The 23,008-nt window shown below is 42.6% G+C and overlaps 1 long non-coding RNA gene across 5 annotated transcripts in view; it reads right to left on the bottom strand.

Moving 5' to 3' along the window:
• LOC126992058 (uncharacterized) overlaps positions 1 to 22,740 on the bottom strand; it is a 30,078-nt gene extending 7,338 nt beyond the window's left edge. Inside the window, exons 1-8 of one of the 5 annotated variants that reach the window (XR_007746131.1) lie at positions 22,348 to 22,740; positions 16,285 to 16,385; positions 15,346 to 15,466; positions 14,394 to 14,538; positions 13,428 to 13,570; positions 5,695 to 5,780; positions 4,643 to 4,772; positions 1,384 to 1,486 (exon numbers count right to left, since the gene is read on the bottom strand). This is a non-coding gene — a long non-coding RNA (uncharacterized LOC126992058). Of the gene's footprint in view, positions 1 to 1,383; positions 1,487 to 4,642; positions 4,773 to 5,690; positions 5,781 to 13,427; positions 13,571 to 14,393; positions 14,539 to 15,345; positions 15,467 to 16,284; positions 16,386 to 22,347 lie in introns of all 5 variants that reach the window. The other 4 variants (XR_007746133.1, XR_007746132.1, XR_007746129.1 and 1 more) reach the window with 4 other exon arrangements.
• Between the last annotated feature and the right edge of the window lie 268 nt (positions 22,741 to 23,008).

Here is a 23,008-nt window from a genome sequence, read left to right as displayed (position 1 = left end):
ATATAGTGCAGCGACTATGCCTGATGAACGAGCCTCCCATAGCCCACTTAGCTAGGGAGGCACCTCTTTGGCCGACTCAGTAAGGAGTGGCTCTCCTGTCACGCTGGTCGCAGGTTCAATCCCAGGCAGCCGGCGAATACCCTGATCTTGATTAATTTCTCGTGTGTTTCGATACACACAGAGGACGTGTTGGGAAATATGGGAAATAGAAATTAAACTCCTGGGGCATGACATAATTATACCTAAGTTAACCCTTAAAGGATGGGTGAGGATAATTCCTGCTCAGGCGGACAAAGGCAGAAATGCGGGGTGCGGGAATTCCCGTCATTTGATTTCCCGCAAAAATTTGTACTACTTCCCAACATGATATCTCTGGCGAGCAGCAACTGAGTTACTTGTAGTTACTTTCACCATGTAAATAAAAGATTGGCAAGCACTATGAACTATTGTGTTTTGGGCTCAAATTGCCACACAGGGCACCGACGAAGAACACCTTTTTAGACAATTTTATCAGCGGGCACACAAGCAGAAACTCCCCCTCCAGGCCGTCCTTCAGGGGTGAACCTTACCTAATCTTATATATACCTATCTATCCATCTGTATATACACGTGTTTGAGTTTACAGGCAAAACATCTTTCAGACAGACAGAATTCATCCCCCCAGACGCATGCCTATGGGTACAGAATGGGTAAAAAGATATCATTTTAACCTCATGAACCTTGGGGTACAGTTGGCAAGCCAGGATCATTGAGGGCAAAAAGTTGAATGTTTCTCTGGGGTGATACTGGCGGCGTCCCTTGGGGAAGAGTGACACCTGACGTACATTGGACAGGTTTGCGTACATTGGTGGCACATTGGGGTGTCATACGTGCGCCTAACATCACCACATCATGGGAAATGGATGTAAGAAGAGGCGTGGCTTGGAGAGGAACCAAGCCTTCAGGAGTCTGCCCCGAACGAGTCAGGTACAGGGAGTGATCCTTGACTTACGAGGGTGTTACAGTTTTTGTGTGAATGTTGAAACACATTAATTAAGTAGTCGTCACCGTTTTCTGAGCACACACTCCCTCCTATACGGTTACACACGCCCCAAGACTCCTGACCTTTGACCTAGGATAGCGGCGGCCTGACCGAGGAGGAGAAAATAAAACAGTACTGTACGGCACCTAATTGCCTATATGCTTAACAAAATTAAGAAGGAACTGTTGTCAGACCAACTCCAAGTGCCATAAGTGCCTACATCACTCACCATTAATAATCATACTTATAAGCATCTATCCATCATACTTAACCAGCAAGGAAGGAAGGAAGGAAGGAAGGAAGGAGGAAGCAAGGAAGGAAGGAGGGAAGGAAAGAAGGAAAACAAAATATTTAACACTCACCATTGGTTTGATGTCTGCCATATTACAAATCCTTCCTCTTCTTCTTCCTCCTCTTCTCTCTCTGTGTGTCCTCTTCTTTTTCTTCTTCTTCTTCTTCTTCTTCCTGTGTAAACAATAGAGATAGCAATAAATTCATGAAAAGAAAAAAAATAGCAAATAAAAAAGGAGAAAAAAATTATATTGAAAGAAGAAAAATAAGATAAACACCTTTATGGATTTATTTTATATATGTATTTTTGTGTGTGTGTGTGTGTTTGTTGGGAAGCACAAGCGACACAAGAAGGATTTTGATTTTAATTCAGTTTATTTTACTCTTTTATTTCTGAGAGAGAGAGAGAGAGAGAGAGAGAGAGAGAGAGAGAGAGAGAGAGAGAGAGAGAGAGAGAGAGAGAGAGAGAGAGAGAGAGAGAGAGAGAGAGAGAGAGAGAGAGAGAGAGAGAGAGAGAGAGAGAGAGAGAGAGAGAGAGAGAGAGAGAGAGAGAGTGAGGGAGGAATTATACAATGTGAAATATTGTGAAGTGGAAAAAGGAGTAGGTGCAAAGATATACTGGGAGGCTTTTGAAGGAGTGTTTTGTGATGGTGGTGATACATGGCTTCTGCACACCTTCATCTGAAGAAACACCCATGGAAACAAACCTAGTCAGTCTTCCCTGTGGCCTTGGGAAATGGTTGTAGTAATGGGAGACACACACATTTAAGAAGACAGGTACAGAGTGATGCTGGGTTATATTGGGAGCCAGATGCAGTTAAAAACATAGACCTGAGAACCATTTCCCCATGTCCACATGTCTGGAGGAAGGGAGCATGTCTGTGGGCCCCTGTACACCTGTCACAAGTATGAGGGAGACCGCTAACCCTCTCCCTAACACTCCGAATAAGAGAATTTTGTTTATGAAAGCACTTCTTGTGCATATGAAGGAAGGAAAGTCTGTTTTATCTTTCTTTTTGACCTTGAGCGACGTCCTTTACTGTAAGAAAAAAAACCCATAAAATATAAACCATCCAGCAGTGAAGCAAGTTTCCAGACTCAACTCAGTGTTTGGTAAAATTGTTGTGGCACTGAACAAATCTTTCTGTATTTTGTATCTTTTTATGCTTTTTATTATTTCTTATTTACCTTTCAATGTTCTTCACATGTATAATTTCTTTACTCCTAATCTTATACACTTTTAAATTATCATCTTATTTTTGTAAATGAAGACAACATGTTGCAGATGTACAGTAGCGATATGAAGTGATGTCGCCGCTCTCAGAATGTTTCCTACATTTGAAGATAACGTGTATTTATTGTTTATGTTATAATGTTCCCTCCTAAACGTTGTGATGTAAAACACGGTAAAATAACGTAGTAGTACCTGAATTACAATTATACATTCATTTGTTTAGAAAAATGCAACTGCAAATGTCATGTGTTGTCTTCAGTACTGAAGACAACCTTCAAATGATTTAGCTCACATCGTGTGCTTATCTTTGCAAAACAGTTGTTATACGGCATTAAGATTTAGGCGATATATATATATATATATATATATATATATATATATATATATATATATATATATATATATATATATATATATATATATATATATATATATATATATATATATATATATATATATATATATATATATATATATATATATATATATATATATATATATATATATATATATATATATATATATATATATATATATATATATATATATATATATATATATATATATATATATATATGTAGTGACTATGCCTGATGAACGAGCCTCCATAACCCACTTAGCCAGTGGGGTACCTCTTTGGCCGACTCGGTAAGGAGTGGCTCTTCCATCACGCTGGTCGCGGGTTCAATCCCAGGCAGCCGGCGAATACCATGATCTTGATTAATTTCTCGTGTGTTTCGATACACACAGAGGACGTGTTGGGAAATAGAGGAAATAGAAAAGTATGCTCTTGGGGCATGACATATATCTCTCAGGGCCAGTTTATTGGCTTGAAGGAAATGTCCAAGTAAGGTCAGGGATGAGTTGCCAGTCCTGCCAGGCTGTTCTGCAATCTGTCTTCACTTCTGTCCACAAGTGTCCATGCCCATGTTAACTGTACACCTGTGATCACATAATCGCGGGTTCAGTGTTTTGTATAGCTGTGGACTCACACGTTCCTGTATTTACCGCAATATGTACACAGGCTGACCCAGAGAATGTCTTCATCAACACCAAAGCTTCATGGGGACACTCTGGCCAATTCAAAGGAAAGGATGATGATTGCAAGAAACACCATTGGACACACATAGTGTACTGTAAGTTACAAAAATTCCTTACAAACAGCTCATCCCTGAAACAGTCCTCACCATGAAGCCTCAGACATTTCCTTCTTCTTCAAGTTCAGGTGCTTAAGTTTCCCTTCCATGGGCATCATTTACTAGTGAATACTTCTTTCTATATAAATGAGGAGATAAAAGTGTGGAGAGTGTACAAAGCAGTGACCTGTTGGTGTCTTTCTCTGTAGTGGGCCAGGCAGGAGTCCTGAAGGCCGGGGCCTCAGCTGTTGAGGGAAACATTCACGACTCATCACTGGCTGAGTGTGTCCGTGCTAACACACTCCATTACAAGTGTACTGAGTGCCCTAACTAATGGTTTGTTATCCCATTAAGTGAAAGTAAACACTATCTGTTCCTATACTTGGCACAAAACAATAATTCCTTGGCTGTAGTATCATGCTGTACACACTGGCATGTGTTAAGTATTACTGGGCTGACTTGAGGAAGAACAAGTGTTACAGTTTACAAGTCACCAGGTGTGACAGTTTTCTTTGGTCACCATCCAATAGAGTAACTGTTTTGCTTCAAATCTTGCAAGACAACAATGCTATGTCTGATTTTGTTGTGTCAGCCATTAAATAAATGTTGCAGACATCATTATTACTGTGGTTTGCAGCATTTCCAACACAATCAGGTAACACTTTCAAAATATCACAGCCATCAGTACTTAGAGCATGTTACAGGCAGGTGCTGACATTTCCTTTGTTTTGGGCAGGCAAAACAGGCAGCCAGTGTTGTTTTGGCATAAACACATGGTAGTGAGGGCATTAAAATATTCAATAAATTTGTAAGGCAGCAGTGTTTCATCACTGCCTGCCACTCACTGACGTCCCAAACCTTACATGGGCCCAGGGAACCAAAGCTGGCTGTGGCTTCAAGCTTTGCACAGACTTAACCAATCCTTAGATTTAGAGATCAGTGTTCTGAACACAATCATACCTGCCAGCAGCTGTTAACCCCTTCATTGCTAATCCCTCGCAGCGAGACTATCCCCCAGGCGCACTCGGGCAGCCCAGCTGGGGGAGGGGGTCTCTTTTAACCTCAGCATCTCAAAAACTATTCATCACAGCTAAAAAACAAAAAAAAACATTAGAAAGAGGAGGCCAAGATCTATAAGATTCGGTTATGTAAGCCTCTCCTGCAAATGTACAGGCACGTTCAGCAAGTGACGCAAGTGCTCGCTCTTTCAACCGCTGTATCTCAAAAACAATTCACCACAACCAAAAAACAAAAACACCTTTGGAAAGAAGAGGCCAAGATCTATATGATTCGGTTATGTGCGTGCGTGACGGTCAACCGTAAGGCAATTGCTGAGTAGCTCTCTTGATGATGGGGTGCTGGCAGGGCAGTACTGCCAAATGCAAAATTTACAACTATATGGTCAAAAAATCAGTGAGGTCAAGCTATGCAAAAATGCTGCAATATTGGACAACAACATCCACCAGTTACTCGTCCGTAGATTTTCTGCGCTTCTCCGCTCTAGGCTGATATGATTTTCCACCAAATTTAGTGGAAAACTCACTCAATTGGCAGTGCTGTGGGGTGAGAAATAGTGTTGGAACACTCTCATATGCGGGCAATTTGAGTGCGACTGGTGATCACTGCAAGGGTTTAGCACCACCGGCAAGTTACGCTGGTCCTCGCTGCAAGGATTTAGCACCACCGGCAAGTTACGCTGGTCCTCGCTGCAAGGATTTAGCATCAAAAGGGTTGAACACACAGGTCCAGCTGGGGGTAGGGCTGGCCTGGGCAGGTACCAGTACAGGACAGGTCCTAACAGTACTGACTCTACAACAGCACCAGACTGATGAGCAGACTGGTGCCCTGACTGTGTCACACAGTACTGCCAATACCAGTACTGGTGCCTGCCCTTACTGCCAACAGGACCTGTTGGTTGGGCTTTAACAGCCCAACAATAATAATAATATAATAATTATAATAATTATAATAATAATAATAATAATAATAATAATAATAATAATAATACATACCTGCTTCCTTCCTTCTTGTGGCAGTGAGTGGCTCCCCTGGTGGTGGTGGTGGTGGTGGTGGTACAGCTGGTTCCACATCGCTGATCCTGCAAATAATGGTTCATAAATATACAGTTGGAGACAGGCTGGAAAAAAAACACGGTAAAAAAAGGATGTTTATTTTGTTTTAATGTTTTTTTGGTTTTTATATATACAATATATATATATATATATATATATATATATATATATATATATATATATATATATATATATATATATATATATATATATATATATATATATATATATATTTCGTTCCCGGACTTCGGCGCGATGCGCGAAACCGCGAACGGCGGGACTATAACCCTATGGGAAAATATGCATTTGGGGAAGTCACTTCTGACACGTCATATAAAACATGTTTTTTTCGTTCCCAAAAGTAGCCCAATTTGCGATAAGTAGCCCAATCTGGCAACACTGCAGTGTGGCGGCGCGTGAATTTTTTTTTTTTAGGATAATGTTGCTATGAGAAAATCTCGACCAATAGCAGTCGTCCCTGAGTGAGCTGCTGGCCAATAGGAAAGCATGACGTCACAGTCTAACCGTGACGTCACTCAGGAGCAACCTAAAGGCGGTGTCACACTAGCACTTTTTCCGTCAACTTTTTCCGTCGTTTTTCTGAAAATCGTCGATATCTTGGCTGCGGCCTGTCACACACAAACGGTGTTTCGTCTGAAACTTTCCGTCGGCACAGACCATAGGAATGTAAACAAACATGGAGTCCATGCTGCAGCAAAGATACGCTGCTCTGAACCTAATACTGTGTATTGTGAGACTTAGACGAGCTAAACAAGCCAAAAAGCATGCATGGATGCGCTCATGGTTGGCTCGTCGGGAAAGAGAAAGTGTGTACCACAGGCTGTTAAAAGAGCTGAGTTTAGAGGATCATGAGACTCTGAAGAATTGGATCAGGTTGGACAAGAGCCAGTACCACAGACTTCTGGAGTTAGTGACACCTCTTATTGCCAGAAATGACACCAGGATGAGGAAGGCTGTCACTGCAGGAGAGCGTTTGAGACAGGTTGAAGCCACGCGGAAAGTCTCGGTCTTGGTCTTGGAAATGTAAACAAAGGCGGAAATTTGCAGGCGGAAACGATCCTGATCGTCTGACAAATTCATGCGATAAGTTCATGCGGAACGATGAAAAATCGACGGAAATGGCATTAATCGACGGAAAAAGTGCTAGTGTGACACCGCCTTAACGTCCATTGCCCCGCCTCCCTCCTCTCTCCCTTCCCCCCTCCTCTCTGCCTCCCTCCCTCCTCTCTGCCTTCCTCCTCCTCTCTCCCTTCCCTCCTCTCTGCCTCCTCCTCCTCTCTGCCTTCCTATTTAGCGTCAATGCATCCGCGTATACGCGAAACTGGGGCCGCGTATAAGCGGGGGGGGGGGTCACAATTAGTTGACCGCGAATACGCGAAACCGCGATGGGTGAGACCGCGAACGGCGGGGGGTGACTGTATATATATATATATATATATATATATATATATATATATATATATATATATATATATATATATATATATTTTTTTTTTTTTTTCAACAAAGGAGGCAGCTCAAGGGCACACAAAAAAAGAAAACAATAATAAAAAAAAAGCCCGCTACTCGCTGCTCCTAAAAAAGAAACAAAAGAGGTGGCCGAAAGCAAGGTCAAATACGGGAGGAGAGGTGTCCTGATACCCTCCTCTTGAAAGAGTTCAAGTCGTAGGCAGGAGGAAATACAGATGAAGGAAGATTGTCCCAGAGTTTACCAGCGTGAGGGATGAAAGAGTGAAGATGCTGGTTAACTCTTGCATAAGGGGTTTGGACAGTATAGGGATGAGCATGAGTAGAAAGTCGAGTGCAGCGGGGCCGCGGGAGGGGGGGAGGCATGCAGTTAGCAAGTTCAGAAGAGCAGTCAGCGTGGAAATATCGATAGAAGATAGAAAGAGAGGCAACACTGCGGCGGAATTTAAGAGGTAGAAGACTATCAGTATGAGGAGGAGAGCTGATGAGACGAAGAGCCTTAGCCTCCACTCTGTCCAGAAGGGCTGTGTGAGTGGAGCCCCCCCACACATGAGATGCACACTCCATACGAGGGCAGACAAGGCCCCTGTATATGGACAGCAACTGTGCAGGGGAGAAGAACTGGCGGAGACGGTACAGAACGCCCAGCCTCGAGGAAGCTGATTTAGTAAGAGATGAGATATGAAGTTTCCAGTTGAGATTTTGAGTTAAGGATAGACCGAGGATGTTTAGTGTTGAGGAAGGTGATAGCTGGGTGTTGTCAAAGAATAGGGGATAGTTGTTAGGAAGATTGTGTCGAGTGGATAGGTGGAGAAACTGTGTTTTTGAAGCGTTGAAGGACACCAGGTTCTTCTTGCCACAATCGGAAATAATAGTAAGGGCTGAGCCTAAGCGTTCTGCAGCCTCCAGCCTTGAGTCGTTAAGTTCCTGAAGGGTGGGTCTTCTATTAAAAGAAGTTGAGTAATGCAGAGTGGAATCATCGGCGTAGGAATGGATAGGACAGTTCGTTTTGGAAAGAAGATCATCAATGAACAACAGAAAGAGAGTGGGAGATAGGACAGAACCCTGTGGGACACCACTGTTAATAGATTTAGGGGAAGAACAGTGACCGTCTACCACGGCAGAAATAGAACGGTCAGAAAGGAAACTGGAGATAAAGGTACAGAGAGAAGGATAGAAACCGTAGGAGGGTAGTTTAGAAAGCAAAGATTTGTGCCAGACCCTATCAAAAGCTTTTGATATGTCCAGCGCAATAGCAAAAGTTTCACCGAAACGGCTAAGAGAGGATGACCAAGAGTCAGTTAAGAAGGCAAGGAGATCACCAGTAGAACGACCCTTGCGGAACCCATACTGGCGATCAGATAGAAGGTCAGAAGTGGAAAGGTGCTTTTGAATCTTCCGGTTAAGGATTGATTCAAAAGCTTTAGATAGACAAGAAAGTAAAGCTATAGGACGGTAGTTTGAGGGATTGGAGCGGTCACCCTTCTTAGGTACAGGCTGTATGAAGGCATACTTCCAGCAAGAAGGAAAGGTAGATGTTGACAGGCAGAGCCGAAAGAGTTTGACCAGGCAGGGTGACAGCACGGAGGCACAGTTTTTAAGGACAATAGGAAGCACTCCATCAGGTCCATAAGCCTTCTGAGGATTGAGGCCAGAGAGGGCATAGAAAACATCATTTTGAAGAATCTTTATAACAGGCATAAAGGAGTCAGAGGGGGGATGAGTAGGAGGAATATGCCCAGAATCGTCCAGAGTGGAGTTTTTAGAAAAAGTTTGAGAGAAGAGTTCAGCCTTAGAGATAGATGAGACGGCAGTGTTGCCGTCAGGACTGAGGAGTGGAGGGAAAGATGAAGAAGTGAAGTTGGAGGAGATGTTTTTGGCTAGATGCCAGAAGTCACGGGAAGAGTTAGAGAAAGCAAGGTTTTGACATTTTCTATTAATGAAAGAATTTTTGGTTAGTCGGAGAATAGATTTGGCACGATTTCGGGCAGAAATGTAAAGTTCATAATTAGCATTAGTTTGAAGGCTCTGGTATCTTTTGTGAGCTACCTCTCTATCATTGACAGCACGAGAACAAGCGTGATTAAAGCAAGGCTTTTTTGCGTGAGGAGTAGAGAAAGAACGAGGAATGTATGCCTCCATTCCAGAGACAATCACCTCTGAGATGCGCTGAGCACACACAGAGGGGTCTCTATCCTGGAAGCAATAATCATTCCACAGGGAAATCAGAAAAGTACATCCTCAGGTCGTCCCACCGAGCTGAAGCAAAATGCCAGAAGCATCGCCTCTTCGGTGGGTCCAGAGGGTGTACAGGAGCGATAGGACAGGATGCAGAAATAAGATTGTGATCGGAGGAGCCCAACGGAGAGAACAGTTTGACAGAATAAGCAGAAGGGTTTGAGGTAAGGAAGAGGTCTAGAATGTTGGGCCGGTCTCCAAGACGGTCAGGAATACGTGTAGGGTGCTGGACCAGCTGCTCTAGGTCGTTGAGGATAGCAAAGTTGTAGGCTTGTTCACCAGGATGGTCAGTGAAAGAGGATGAAAGCCAAAGCTGGTGGTGAACATTGAAATCTCCTAGGATGGATATATACATATATATATATATATATATATATATATATATATATATATATATATATATATATATATATATATATATATATATATATATATATATATACATACACACACACACACAAGATTGGAAGAGAGCAAACATAGTACCAATTTATGAAGGAGGAAAGAGAGAGGACCCATTAAATTACAGAGCGGTATCACTCACTAGTGTGGTTGCGAAGATATGTGAGAGGCTACTTAAAAACAGGTGGTCGGAATTTTTAGAAAGTGAGAGAATTATCTCGGATTGCCAGTTTGGATTCAACTCACCAACTTTTTATGTTATTACTCAAGGGTGACAGATTTAATACAAGAGAGAGAAGGCTGGGGGGATGGAGTGTACCTGGATTTGAAAAAGGCATTTGACAAAGTACTGCACAGAAGACTAATTTGGAAAATTAAAAATAGGGGTGGAGTTGGTAATGGGCTGATTAAGTGGCTGGAGGACTTCCTAACTAACAGGGAAATGAGGACAATAATCAGGGACAAGGCTTCCAACTGGTGCCCAGTGAGGAGTGGGGTCCCACAAGGTTCAGTGCTGGCACCGATAATGTTTGCTGTTTGTATAAATGATATGGTGGAGGGAGTGACCAGCCATGTGAGTTTGTTTGCAGATGATGCAAAGCTATTGAGACGAGTCAATGATGTGAAGGACTGTGAGGCATTGCAGAGGGACCTGGACAGAATATGGGAGTGGAGTGGTACATGGCAGATGGAATTCAACCTTGGGAAATGTAAAAAAAATAGAGTTTGGGAGGAGCGGTAGAAGATGTGAATATGATTATAAGATGGGAAGTGAGATAATATGCAGAGGAGTGGAAGAAAAAGATTTGGGAGTGACTGTCTCAGAGAACATGTCACCGGACAAACACATCAACAGGATAACGGGACAAACTATGAGTTTGCTGAAGAACATAAGGACGGCATTTGTGTATTTGGATGAGGAGATGATGAAGAAAATAATAGTTACAATGATAAGGCCAAGGTTGGAGTATGCAGCAGTGGTCTGGTCTCCTCACGAAAAGAAGAATATAAGAAAGCTGGAAAGAGTACAGAGAATGGCAACTAAGATGGTACCGGAACTTAGGGATCGGACTTACGAGGAGAGACTCAATAGCATGGGGCTCACAACCCTAGAGAGAAGAAGAGAAAGAGGAGACCTGATAGCGGTGTACAGGGTGGCGAGCAGGGTGGAGAATCTGGAGTGCGTGTGGAGCGAGAGGGAAATGAGAGGACATGGAAAGAAGTTGAGGGTGATCACGTAGGCAAGATGTGAAAAAGTTTAGCTTCCCAAACAGAAGCATTGAGTTGTGGAATGGACTGGAGGAGGAGGTGGTTTGTGCAAGAAACATTCATGATTTTAAGAAAAAGTTGGATAAGAGAGGATATGGAGACGGGACAGCGTGAGCGTAGCTCTTTTCCCGTATGTCACAACTAGGTGAATACACACACACACACACACACACACTGCATGAGGCAATGGGACAAGCCATACAGTCAGCGACAATTAGAGGAGTTCTGTCCCCCCAAAATTGCCAGTGATCGCTAGCTACTTTAACTAAAACAGAGTCAAGGCCTGTTGATGCTATGAAGACTCGCACACTTTAAAATCTCTCACGTGATAAGTCATGATGCACTGTGCCTATAGTCTACAAGACATTGATCCCAAGTGTTTATGCTAACATATTTCAGGTGAAGTGGTGAGAAACACTCTACCATTCAGTTATTACAAGCTAAATACTCGCACCCAAGCTTACACCATTCTCCCATTTTTGTCTAATCTCCTGCCGCATGTATAGCTTGAACCATTTTTCCAATAGATTCCAAGAAGACTTACTTATGTTCAATCTGGAAAGTACCGAACAGAATCTAGTCAGTAGAACTCGTGGTAATGAGATATTCAAAAGGCCGAAACCCGCACAGTACCAAAAGGAGCCGCTGAGGGGCCGAACTCACTCTCACCAAGACTTCATACCTGTCAAGTCTTACGTTTTTTGCGTAAGTCTTACGTAATTTCAGCGATTTTCAAGTTTTACGGCGTAAGTTGAAAATCTTACATTTTTTTCTCCGCTGGCAATGTTTTTTTTTAACCCTCTCGCACACGATGACGCGTTTCGCATCATCAAAGGTAAAAGGTCCTGGCGCACGATGATGCGAAACACGTCATAGAAGTAAAAAAATTGATTAAAAATTAAGTTTTCAGTGGAAGTGCGTCAAATTTGGAGCGTCATTTGTCGGGATAAGTTTCTTAATGATAACATATGGCAACCTTTCTAAAGAGCGTAAATGAGGAGCATGGAGCGATTTTTAGTTGTTAGGCTACTCTGATGGGAGAGGAAAAAATACAGTTTTGTTGCAGTAACTCAGGAACTAATAGGCGAATGAAGATTTTGAGGATACCATAAGAATCCTCACTTTGTTCCGCTTCGAAACATATAATCGGGTGAAAAAGTTGACCCACAAAATTTAGAGATAGCAAGTGGGGAAGAGTTGGTACTTAGGATTTATTGTCTACAATACTCTATACGGAGACTTGAAACGAGCTTCTATTGTTTATATATATTTTTTCCTCTATTTTTATTTGCGCATGTTCTAGTACAAGTCTTTATGAAGCCATTGATACCAAATTTATTGGGGTACGACATATCTGTGATGGTAAAATACATACTGAAAGGTAAGAGTTTCGCGGCGGCAAAAAAAGGCTGGTCGGGCCTGAGAGATGCATGGTGAGTGGAAGAGAAACTTACTGGAAACTTACTGTGCGTGAGAAGGTTAACATGTTTGTTTTAAACAATTTTAAATATATCGTACGCGCCATATTTAAATCCATGTGAGCATGCTGAGTAACGGTTACTATTACGATTAGTGTGTGTGTGTGTGTGTGTGGGGGGGGTATCTCGTGCACCCTGCTTGAGTCCGTCGGAAGTCTTTTCAACACAAACTTATGGTCTCTAACGCAAAATCTTATGGCAAGACACCACAGTAGCTTGACAGGTATGAGACTTAGCAACACAAAGGGCTGTAGCTGTCTAGGACACTGGGGAGAAAGAAACAGTGGAACACCTAATTGTAGAATGTAGCAACTACGAGAGGCAGAGAGGAGAGTTAGTACCAGAAGAAGTGATGGCCGTGATGAGCCGATGAAAAGCGATACAGGTCAAAAGAAGGTTTGTTTTGGTTTGGAATGCCAAGTCGTATAAATCTTCCTCCAAGGTATAAATACATAATGAACAAGTAAAGTCTGTGTTCGTGATTTATTAATTGCTTTAGTGTATCAAGTGCCTAAAATTGAGAGTAAAGAAGTTTTTGTAGACCTAAAAACAACGAACAACAGGTCGTAGATTCAGGCTGCTTTGCAGCCTAAGTTTCATAATTTCATTTATCATAACACTGCAACTCTGTCAAAGATTACTGAAGAAAATGTTCTTAATATTCATAACAATGTCACTCACCCTCTGGTTTATAGCCTTTGACTCTTTCCAGCAGGGTCTGTTTCTTGGTTAATAATAATAATAATAATAATAATAATAATAATAATAATAATAATAATAATAATCAAGCAGTCCTACCTTAAGATGAAGCAGCTGTTGTGTGTGAGTGGCAAAGTCTGGGCAGGAGTGAAGCAGATGGTGTCTGGCTCCTGAGGTACAGCTGTGAGTGGCTGGAGCAGTGAGTGTGGCAGCCACCCTCCACAGCCTGGGTCACCACACACCTGCAGGCCATGACAGGGGTTACCAGGAGGCATATTCCCCAAGTCTGTACTCTTGAGCAGGGCAGGATAGGTGAGGTTAGGTTAGGGAAAGTTAGGTAAGGTTTGGTTGGAGTTACTTAAGGTAATTTTGGGAGGGGGGAATCACAATGAGAGTATTTTCCAGAACAGCCCGTGGTTAGCTGCCAAGTTACAGCCGAGCGTCTTCACTCAGGGACCACATGCCCGCAGAGACTTCAGGAACATGCGACCAGGAGTGCTCAACTAGCAGGGGACAAAACAGATGACCATTCTCTTCCTCTCATCTTTATTTCAATATTCTCCTTCCTTCCTTTCTCTCTCTCTGTCTCCATCTTTATTTGTATTTTCTACCTCCTCCTCCTCCTCATCCTTTATTTATTTTCCTCTTGTTCCTAATCTTTTCTTTATATATATTCATTTCCTTCCTTCTTTCCTTTCTCTCTCTCTGTCTCCATCTTGGTATTTGCATATTCTTCCTCTTTATTTTCCTTTCATTTCCAGTTTTTTCTTTATATTTCTTTCCTTCCTTTCTCTCTCACTCCATCCTTATCCATATCCTCCTTCCCTCCCTTCTCTGACTTACACTCCTTTTCCTTCTCTTCCTCTAAGTCCTGTCACTCTACACTTTCCCTGCTCTTAACATAGGCTGAAAACATGAAAGTTAACCCTTCCCTAAACTGCACCAGACACCTTAAGTTGACAGACATTCCAAACTGCATATCAAAAGTTCCCTCGTTGGCAGCAGGGTAAAATAAACTGAGCCTTACCTTGCTACATCATCCTTCTCTCTCAGCCCATAACTTACCTTGAGATCCATCAGGCTGTAGCAGTCATGGAGGGCTTTACTTTGTCACCACCAACTTGTGGCACTGGCCAGCCAAGCAGTTCTGTGCAAGGCTGGACCCCATCTTGACCAGGCAGTCTTGCATGGCGGACTGGCTTGATGGGTCCTGTGGAAGGGAGGGTTTGGGGGTCACTCATGCCTTGGAAAAATAAAGAATTAAATGTTCTTAGGTCAATATTGTTATACATAATGATATCCCATTACAAGTGTTTCCCAAGGCCACAGAGAAAATTATCCAGGATTTCATGGGTGATTTTCCCTATCAAGGTGCAGGAGTCAGCTCAAACTATACCCAGCATCACAAAACAGTCCGTGGAAACCCAGCAACTTATACGAGAGAGTTTCAGCTTCTATTATGACTGTTTCCCAGGGCCACAGTGAAGATTAACAGGGCTTTCATGGGTGATTTTCCCATTCAAGGTGCAGAGGGCGTGTTAAAACTATTACCAGCATCCCAAAACACCCCATGGACACCCCAACAAGTACTATGAGAGGCTTTTCAAATAGGTGAACTGAGGTGCCCAGACATTTAGTACAAACCTTTGTCCCCTGTGATAAAAATATTTTGTTGGGAGTAAAATTTAACATAAAAATTCAAATCCCTTGCAAACTAATAAATGAGTATATCAAATGTAGGGATATATATATACACCTTTGTGCCTTGTGTGAGGGGCAGTACACACACACACACACACACACACACACACACACACACACACTTAGGAACTTATGTAAGCCCTGTTTCACTCAACCTCAGACACCCGCAAGCCTAGATATAACTTTCCCAAGCCCTGTTTCACTCCCCCAGCTCCTCTCTAAGCCCTGTTTCACTGTACCTCAGATACCCCAAGCCCTGTTTCACTCCCCAAAGCCCTCCCTGTTTCAGTCACTCTGGATAGCGTCATCTACTCACTTGGTGCCTCCGAGCAGGTGTTCATGGTGACGACAGCAGCACTCACACACTCAATAAAGAACACCTGTGAGTTCTGGTCCCCTGTTTCTGCTTGTCCATCTCCTGAGAGCCCTGCACCATCCTGGAAGGGGTAAAGGGGGTGGTAACTGACTGATGGTGAGAATTATTAGGGTATAAGTAATGGTGAAGGAGGGCCAGATTCTTAAACATTTTGACGCCCAGACACACACACACACAAACACACACACACACACACAAACACACAATGACAAGGCTTTCATAGGAGTTTTGATTATTTCCAAGGGTAGTTTCTTAGCCCGGTAGCAGCGACGGGCCAAATGTGTGTCTTTACCGTGTGTAGCAGCAACAGGCCAAATTTTTGCCATAATATAAACCCCCAAAATTAGATGATACATAAACTGATCACAAATGCGTTCATGTATATTATGAAATGGTTTGTGTGAGTGATGATTTTTTCTCATTTTTCTCGCTTAGAGTGGCATTTAAGATCCACGCAGCAGAGCTTTTTCCACTGGGCTATCAGAATGGTGAGTCTGCATGTGTGTGTGTGTGTATTTACCTAGTTGTAATTTTACAGGCCTGGGCTTACGCTGGTGTGGTCCCGTCTCCGTACCTATAATTATCCAACTTTCCCTTGAAGCTCTGCACACTCTTCGCCGATACTATTTTTTCACTTAGTCTGTTCCAAACCTCTATATTTCTTTTTGTGTGTGTGTGTGTGTGTGTGTGTGTGTGTGTGTGTGTGTGTGTGTTTCTATGCTAATTCATGTTCATCAGTAAGAGCATGGCACTTCAGCAATTATATCTTTTTTTAGGACAAATTTTGACTAATATTATCCTTTTTGGTAGCCTGAACTTTTGGCCTAAGGAAAAGAAAATAACTGAACAGAGAATTGAAGTGAGCACTCCACCCCTTACCATGGTCCCCCTCATCTAGTGTGCTGTACTCCTCGCTCTCGGCCTTGCCCAGCGCCCACGGACACCTCCTCATGGCCGCCAGGGTCCACAAAGTCCAGCATCTGTGTGGCAAAGTCCAATTAGTATATCTGTGGGAGATTTAGCATCGGAGAGTAAATCACCTTACCCTAGTGTTGGGTTTGCTAAGTATTATAAGGTTTCTTAACTAACTCCAGCCATATATTTAAACTAACACAGCCATATATTTTCAACCCTAGTCATATATGTATATTTTAACTAACCCAGCCATATATTCTTTGAAGCCTAGCCATATATATTATAACTAACTCCTGACCAGCGACTCCCCAGGTTCCCACACACACATTTGTGACTATTTTTTCAGTTGTTTGGATCACTCCACTCTTTGCTATTAGTTTCCTGGAGCTTTGAAGGAGTCCTGGCCGTGTCAGCCGTGAGCCATTGAGGCCGTGACATCCAAACCAGTAACCGGACACACTGTTGGCGCCCCAAAGAACACGCCTTACTATATGCTACCATCTCGACACACCATTAAGCTAGTTGTCACACACAGCCTAAGTGTCTTGTGGCAGTAATGTTAGGTAAGGTTACTGTAGTGTGTGTTAGGTTAGCTGAGTTAATATTGTTCCTTCAGCCTAAGTGTCTTGTGGCTTCTGAAACCAAGGATATAAGTAGCAGACTGGGGTCCCTGGAAGCAAAAGTGATTAATATGGAGGAAACAATTACAAGCCATAAACCAACAACAAAAGTCTGTGACCAGGAAGTTAATAGTGTGAGGGACAAGACAGAACCAGGGTTAAGTGACTCATTCCTTAGAGAAGTGAGAGACATGAGGGATAGAGAAAACAACATTGTCATATATGGTGTACCTGAGTCTGTATCTACAGTGAATAGTGAAAAGATTGACCATGACCGGAGATATGTAAAAGATATGATGCAGGCGTGTGGCGTGGAAGTGTTAGTAAACACGGTTCCCCGTGTGTTCAGATTGGGAACATCTAGTGCCAAACCTCGGCCTCTTCTTGTGAAACAAACAGACACTGAAGCTAAGAAAACTTTATTCAAAAACATCAAAAACTTGGGTGCCAGCCCTTGTATAAATCAGTGAGGGTTACCCATGACCTTACTAAGAGAGAGAGAGATCACGAGGCAGCCTTATGGAATGAGGCAAAAAACCTGTACACTGCAGGGAAAGGGAAACATATAGTGGTTGGGCCACCATGGCACAGAAGGATTGTGAAAGTAAGGGGATACCAAAATCCAGCGGAGACCGAGAACTCAGCCTCCTCAAACACGGCCTAAATAAACTACCAAAGGACAATAGTACACTAAGTTCAGTAGACATTAAGGATGTTCTCATTATGTTTAGTAACGTAGATATTTTTAGTTTAGATAAGAGGCTTGAATTAAAATGCAGACTGGGGAAAATGGAGAGAACACCTCAGGTAATAGCCCTCCAAGAAGTTAAACCAAAACACTACAGGTATGACAGAACTACTGCTGAATACTCTCTGGAAGGATATGATATCATTGAACAAAATTTACACAATGAAATAGGGAGGGGCTTAATTATATATATCAAGAAGGGCATGAAATATAATACAGTTGAATTGAAGGTCAATTATAATGAATACTGTGGCATTGAAATGGTATGCTGTGGTGCAAAATTATTGATTATGTCTGTCTATAGAAGTCCAAACAGTGACATGGACAATAACAATAGTTTGCTCCAGCTGATGAAGGAAGTAAGTGATAGCAGCGTGCAATATAAAGTATTAATAGGGGACTTTAATCTTCCTCAAGTCAAATGGAACAACTACACCACAGAAACTGGAGCAACAGAATTTAGCACACAGTTTGTTGAAAAGGTACGTGATTGTTTTTTCACCCAACATGTTGAGGACGTAACACGGATAAGAGGAGGCAACACAGGCAATACACTTGATTTGATATTCAGCAATGATGACTCAATAGTAGATGATATTGTGTTAGATACACCGCTTGGAAAAAGTGACCATGCTTGCATTACTTTTGCTGTAGCCACACACGAACTAGAGGACAGAAGTAAGAGACAAGTGTACATGTACGAGAAGGCAGACTATCAACTTATGAAAAATCGTCTCAATATAGATTGGGAAGAGTTTTTGTCACAGGAAATAACCGTCGATTACAAATGGAAGAAATTTATTAACAAATTGCAGGAGGTTGTGGAAGAGTGTGTACCTAAGAAACATATTGGTGATATAGAAAAGATGAGGAAAAGAACAAACGAGTCATTGCCAATGAGTGACAAGCTGTGGTCAAAAATAAAGAGAAAACAACGGTTATGGGAAATGCTAAAGAAAAAAAGACAGGAAAACAACACAACTATGGCAGTGGATATTGAGAAGGAGTACAGAAGAATAAACAATCAGGTTAGACACCAAACAAGAAATGCTGTGAAACTCAAAGAAAGAGAAATAGCGAAGAATATTAAAGAGAACCCCAAAATCTTCTGGAAATATGTGATGTCCAAGACAAGAACCAAATCACGGATTGGAGACTTATATAAGGATGAGGAGAAAATTGAAAAAGCAACAAGTGATAAAGAAAAGGCAGATATATTATCTGAACAGTTTGCTGGGGTTTTTATTAATGAACCTGATGGAAACTTACCAGTAGCTGACATCAAAGAGGCCCCAAGATTTGATAATGTGGAAATAACACAGGATAAAATAAGGAAGGTAATAGAAAACCTTAAAAGAAACAAGTCACCTGGACCTGACGGGATACACCCTAGGATCATAAAGGAATTGAAGGAGACACTGCTGGAGCCTTTGAGGATACTATACAGCAGTTCATTGCAGGATGGTGTGGTACCAGAAGACTGGAGGGTAGCTCACATCACAGCCATTTTTAAAAAGGGGAATAAATGTGATCCAGGCAACTATAGGCCGGTCAGCCTTACTAGTATATTCTGCAAGATGATGGAGTCACTTTTGAGAGAGGAAATTATTGCACACATGAAAATGAACAATCTCTTTAGTAATAAGCAATTTGGCTTCATCTCGGGCAGATCGACGGTGCTGCAACTTATCAAAGTGCTTGACGCATGGACTGAGGCTCTTGACGAGGGGCTGGCTGTGGATGTGGTTTACCTGGATTTCATGAAGGCCTTTGACAGAGTCCCACATAAGAGATTAATGAAGAAAGTCTCCAGCTATAGAGTGGAAGGCAAGGTGCTCAGATGGATTCATAGTTTTTTGACTGGTCGGAAGCAGAGGGTCCTGGTCAATGGCGAGGCATCAGCATGGAAGGACGTGACAAGTGGAGTGCCACAGGGCTCGGTGCTGGGTCCTTTGCTATTTGTAATGTTTATAAATGACCTGCCAGATTCAATCAAACATGACAGCCAAGTGTTCCTGTATGCAGACGACACTAAGATTTTTAGAAAGATAAAGGAAAGGGAAGATTGTGACAAGCTGCAAGAGGACCTAGATGAGCTCAAAGGATGGACAGAAAAATGGCTCATGAATTTTCACCCAGACAAAAGTAAACACATGAGGATTGGGCAATCAGAAATTGAGGACAAAGTTTATAATATGTACAGTAAAATCAATAAGACCAGGGTAGAAAAGGACATAGGTGTGGTCATTGATAACAAGCTCATGTTCTCAGACCACCTGGCCGAAAAAATTAACAAGGCGAATAAGATTGTGGGGCTGATAAGAAGAACTTTTATTCACCTTGACCCTGCAGTATTCAAGACACTCTACACTGCATTGGTAAGACCCCATTTAGAATATGCCAACCAGGTATGGAGTCCACACCTGGTGAAGGATGTTGAGGCTGTGGAGAACGTGCAGCGAAGAGCAACGAAGCTGGTGCCTTGCCTGAAAGACCTGCCATATGGAGAGAGACTGAGACAGCTTGAGTTGCCCACACTGGCATATAGAAGATCCCGGGGAGACCAAATTGAAACTTTTAAAATTGTAACCAGGAAATATGATATAGATTGTACAGAGGGACTTTTTGATTTAAGGGAAGATAGCACCACACGGGGAAACTCTAAGAAAATCTTTAAACCAAGAGCTAGGCTGAATGTTCGGAAGTTTTCATTCCCCAACCGGGTGGTTAATACCTGGAACAGTTTGCCAGAGTGGGTAGTGAACGCTGACTCAGTAGAGAGTTTTGAGGCAAAACTCGATAAATTTTGGAAAAATCAAGAACAAAAATTTTCATATAGAGCACAAATAGTCACCACGCGCAGCCCACACAGTGTTCAGGCTGCTGAACTGGAGCCACAGGCCACTTAAGGCCTCTTCCAGGGAATCTTCTGTGAGTATCTGTGAGTATCTGTGAGTAATGTTAGGTAAGGTTACTGTAGTGTGCGTTAGGTTACATTAAGTTGAGTTAATATTGTTCCTTCAGCCTCAGTGTCTTGTGGCAGTAATGTTAGGCAAGGTTACTGTAGTGTGCGTTAGGTTACATTAAGTTGAGTTAATATTGTTCCTTCAGCCTCGGTGTCTTGTGGCAGTAATGTTAGGTAAGGTTACTGTAGTCCAGGTTAGGAGGTTATGTAACGTTCGGTTGGAGTATGTAGTTTAAATACGCTCCCCCACCCAAAACGCTCGAGTGCATGGCCGTCTCCTCGACCTATGGGACAGATACGAGGATGGCGACCTGTGCACTGAAGCATTTCTAAGAGCTTGAGCAATAATAGTTGGGCTTGGACCTAACCCAACGTCCGCGGCAATGAATGATTCGTAACCAAGACTAGAAGAGGCGGCATGCAGGAGCGGCATGTTTTTTAACACTTTCAGATTTTTTACCTGTGCACTGTTTATTATTACCAATATAGTATACATACCTCTTATGGAAGCTTTAAGTATGTATATATTCAATTCCCTTTTTGAGCCATTATATGGCCTTTAATTTTGTTTGTATTGATAATATTTGTCACTCAACATACGTATAATATCAAAGCAATAAAATGAAATAAATCTTTTCTCATTTTATGGGGCAAATAAAAAATATACGAAAAAAATGCAACCTACCATGACCCCTTTCTCTAACAAAGGACATCACTGTATACGGGTTAAAGGATGCAGATGTTTTTTGTTAACATTTTTAGAATGTTTAATAGGTTTTCTTGGTGAGTAGCAGAACCTCTCCTTTCAAGTGGCGAAACAACTAGCACGCGAAATCACGGAGGTGCGAACACCCACAGGTGGCGAACCGGAAAGTGGCAAAACCTCTGCAACCCGAGTGTCCCTATCTTTTCTAACATATCCTTGTTGGGTGCAGTAAACCACGTGAGTTAACACAGGTTCACCTCACTGTTGATCCAGACCATTTTTTTCTGAGGGTTTGGTGTGTCTTGGAACGGCCACAGTCACCTCTAACACTTGCCTGCTGCATCTTGACAGGCTTGGGATGACCACCATGCAGGCACCCCCAAGAAAGCCTACCACCGCTAGAGACCACAACATAAAAATTAAATAAATAAATAAATGAATCTAATGGGGCCTCACCTACAGGGAGGTTTACACCCTTGCCTCTCCTTAGGGTCAATATAATACAGGGGAATACACACAAAACTCCTCCCTGGCACGGGGCACACCAGGGAGGAAAAGTATAGAATAACACCCAGAGAGCCAACACCCCAGCATGTGTCCCGCTCTCCACACACACACACCCCTGTCCCTGCTCCTGCCCCTGTGGTATCATCCCTGACTCTGCCCCTGCCCCTGCATGCTTGGCTCAACACACACACGCACACACACGTCACCGCTGCCATCACTCTGCCCACAGCCCCTATTTTTCCAAGTTTAACGCCTTATTTCACCGTCCAGTCGATTCCTAAACCTTGAACAAGACGTCACCTCCTTTGCTTCCCTCCCTGGCACTGTAGATTAGGAAATAATAATGATAAAATAATTATTCTTGGCACCATCACGCGCCCTGCCCGCCGCCACCCTGTCCATGTTTTCTGCTATTTATCACTTGTCTCGCCTTGATTAACTCTCCTCGCCCGCCCTAATCCCTGATAACACGACTACCTACCTTGCTTCCATCCATGGCCGTCTGTGTCGTCCTGGATTACAAGGAAATTGGCCGACACGCGGAACGCCGTCCACCTCGGATCAGCTGACAGATGAAGATGGCGGGAGGAAGGAGGAGGAGGCGATGCAAGCGGCCACATTTTCACCGTCATATGCCAAGTGTACACCCAAAAACTACCCTCTCAACCACATTCATGAAATTCACTTGTATTTCTCGTTTAATTTGATAATTACTAATGGTTCGTTGTAATAGTTATGGGCCAGAAAATGGATAATAGATGGTGGTGAGGATGAAGACTTGGCACCTCTGCAGGGGAGCACATGTATAATTGTTTTTTTCCTGGCATATCTGTTTGGCGTGTTTTCTTGTGTTTCAGGCTGTGGCTAACTCTTCCAAAGTCAGGAGGAAAGAAAATCAGGGAAAAGAACAGAAAAATACGACGAAGAGAAGAAAAGATGAAAAAACATGAAAGAATCTTGCTTTCCACCTTTCCCTCCCTCCCCAACTTTCCCTCCCTCCTCCCCTTTCTTTTCCTCCCAATCCCTCCTCGTTCTTGCCCCACGATGAAGAGGAGGAAGGTTAATTTCCCCGTACGGAGCTTATATCCTGAAATTAAATCAAATGCAGCTCTGTTCATAACCAGTTGTAGTTTCTTCAGCAG

This window comes from Eriocheir sinensis, unplaced genomic scaffold (genome assembly GCF_024679095.1).
Source record: "Eriocheir sinensis breed Jianghai 21 unplaced genomic scaffold, ASM2467909v1 Scaffold392, whole genome shotgun sequence".
Classification (NCBI taxonomy): domain Eukaryota; kingdom Metazoa; phylum Arthropoda; class Malacostraca; order Decapoda; family Varunidae; genus Eriocheir; species Eriocheir sinensis.
Note: the sequence above shows the minus strand (reverse complement) of the source record. Positions and strands in the feature narration are given on the sequence as shown.